Genomic DNA, 3,374 nt, shown 5'->3' on the forward strand with positions numbered 1-3,374 from the left:
ACAGGATATCCTGTTTGAAAGAGACAATTGAAGATGTGTGATGAGCTTGGGAGAGACTAGGGCTGGATAAATAGATTTGGGAGATATCTGCATAGAGATGATAACTAAACTCATGGGAGGTTATACAACTACCAAAAGAGAAGAAGACAGAGCTTTGGGTATACTTTCACAACTGTGGAAGTAGGTCTAAATAGAAGTACCAAGGGAAAGTGGTCAATGATTCAGAATACCAGGAATTGATCGGTGTTAAGGTGCAGGTGACTTGATTATTAGTTCGAGTTGGGACAGATAAAATAGCCTTGTGGGTTAGGCTCTGCAGTCAAGTCTGGATGAGGATAGGATTGTCTGGGTTAGAGCTTTGTTTAACATGTGTGGCTCCAAAAAGCATGGGCAGTTTTGGCCCAGAAAGCTGAATGGATCCTCTCTGTCCTCACCATCCCCAAGGCTAACTAGGCCAAGGTCACATAGCTGGTGAATGGTCCAGCCAAAATGTGAAGCAAGATTGTCTGACTCCAAACCCAATTCATAACACTCCTATCCTCCCTCTCAGGATTGTGGCAAAATAGAATAAATTAAAATGAAATAAAATAAAAGCCAAATCAAACCATAAAGTCCTCTAATGCACTATAGATTTAGGAATGATCACTCCTGTTCCACAAATGGTGTCCAAGGTATTCCCTATCCATACACCACTCTTGGCAGATCTTTGCCATAACCCCACCCTGCCCCTACATAGAAACTGCCATTTTTGTTCTACCTTAGTCCTTGTCCATGATTAATTTTTCCTTCTCAGATCAGCAAAGAAACTGAGGAGGTAGAGCTGATGGCCAGGCTAAAATATAGCTTCCCCTATACTCTATCCCTATCCCTTTACAGACACACCCTTTCCCCTCCCTAGAGTCTGATGTTATTTTTATGGAGGGTTGTAATCTCCTTTCCAGTCCTTGAAGCTTTGAGAATGTATTAGTCTCAAGCTTTGATATGGTTCCTTTGACTAAGACTTTCTTTTTTTTTTTACTTTTTTTTACTTTTTTTTAAAGCAATAGAATGTATATTAAAGATATTATTTGAGTTTTACAGTTTTCCCCCCCCATCTTGCTTCCCTCCCCCCCACCCCCACCCCACAGATAGCACTCCATCAGTCTTTACTTTGTTTCCATGTTGTACCTCGATCCAAATTGAAATCATATCCTTAAAGAGAACAGAATTCTCAGAGGTAACCAGATCAAACCATAAGACATCTGGGTTTTTTTTTTTTCCGAATTAAAGGGAATAATCCTTGTACTTTGTTCAAACTCCACAGCTCCTTATCTGGATATAGATGGTACTCTCCTTTGCAGACAGCCAAAAATTGTTCCCAATTGTTGCGCTGATGGAATGAGCAAGTCCTTCAAGGTTGAACATCACTCCCATGTTGCTGTTAGGGTATACAGTGTTTTTCTGGTTCTGCTCATCTCACTCAGCATCAGTTCATGCAAATCCCTCCAGGTTTCCCTGAAATCCCGTCCCTCCTGATTTCTAATAGAACAACAGTATTCCATGACATACATATACCACAGTTTGCTAAACCATTCCCCAATTGAAGGACATTTACTGGATTTCCAATTCTTTGCCACCACAAACAGGGCTGCTATAAATATTTTTGTACAAGTAATGTTTTTACCCTGTTTCCTTATCTCTTCAGGGTATAGACCCAGTAGTGGTATTGCTGGGTCAAAGGGTATGCACATTTTTGTTGCCCTTTGGGCATAGTTCCAAATAGCTCTCCAGAAGGGTTGGATGAGTTCACAGCTCCACCAACAGTGTAATAGTGTCCCAGATTTCCCACATCTGAGAGGTGTGAGGTGGTACCTCAACGAAGCTTTAATTTGCATTTCTCTAATAATTAATGATTTAGAGCATTTTTTCATATGGCTATGGGTTGCTTTGATCTCCTCATCTGTAAATTGCCTTTGCATATCCTTTGACCATTTGTCAATTGGGGAATGGCTTTTTGTTTTAAAAATATGACTCAGTTCTCTGTATATTTTAGAAATGAGTCCTTTGTCAGAATCATTAGTTGTAAAGATTGTTTCCCAATTTACTACTTTTCTTTTGATTTTGATTACATTGGTTTTACCTGTGCAAAAACTTTTTAATTTAATGTAATCGAAATCATCTAATTGGTTTTTAGTGATGTTCTCCAACTCTTCCTTAGTCATAAACTGTTCCCCTTTCCATAGATCTGACAGGTAGACTTGACTAAGACTTTCTTTTGGATGAGTAATTTTCAATTATAACTTTCTCCCCTTTCCCTGTCTATCTCTCTCTGGCCCTAGCAGGAACAATTTGACCTCAGCACAAGCTGAGTTCTTGGAAGTGAGAATGAGACAAAGCCTAAAGATTGGATCTTTGGGAATCCCCTGGCTCAATTCTCTTCTTCATCCAGGAATGATTTTTTTTTGTAGGGGAGCACCTCTCTAGATCTTAGTACCCTTGTCTTCCTCTGTTTCCAAGGACAGGAGAGTGAGTGGAAGAGAGAAAGGAGGAGGGGAGAGAGAGACAGACAGACAGAGACAGGACAGAGAGAGATAAGAGTCTGATACAGAAACATAGATCCTAAAGAGGGTGTCATTTAAGTAGCTGAGGAAGAAGAGGGTCTCTCTCTCTCTCTCTCTCTCTCTCTCTCTCTCTCTCTCTCACACACACACACACACACACACACACACACACACACACACACACACACACACACAGACCCCACACCTTTACCTCTGTGATTGGGGGTGGGAGAGTAAGCAAGTGTCTGAGTAGGAGGAGGGGGAGGGCTTAAGGGATCTGATAAAGCAGAGATAAGGTGGTATCTGGGCTTCAGAGACTGGGCAATTATTATTGTTTCCACCCTCTTCCTTCCCTTCCTCTTTAGAAAAAGTGTGAGCTGAGCAAATATCTGCCCCCCTCCTAAGGGCTCTAAATCCTGTACTTTTCAAATCCACACTACCCAGGACTTCAAAGTCCAAACCCATCCCCACCCTGGTCAAAGATATGAACACACCTGGGCTTACTGGGACCAGAGGATTTTGGGAAGGATTCCTAATTGCTTTTGGACCTGCAGATTTCCCACTTAGGAGTGGAAGAAAACTTTCAAATATTTCCCTTTCTTGTAGGACTTGCCCAAGTAAAACTATGCAGCAAGATAACTGGTCTGTGTCTTCCACACTCCCAACAATTCCCACTAATCCAAAGCTATCCCAACCCCCATCAACACTGATCAGCCCCATTTTTTTTTTTAGGTTTTTGCAAGGCAAATGAGGTTAAGTGGCTTGCCCAAGGCCACACAGCTAGGTAATTATTAAGTGTCTGAGACTGGATTTGAACCCAGGTACTCCTGACTC

The sequence above is a fragment of the Macrotis lagotis genome, chromosome 2 (genome assembly GCF_037893015.1).
Source record: "Macrotis lagotis isolate mMagLag1 chromosome 2, bilby.v1.9.chrom.fasta, whole genome shotgun sequence".
NCBI lineage: Eukaryota > Metazoa > Chordata > Mammalia > Peramelemorphia > Peramelidae > Macrotis > Macrotis lagotis.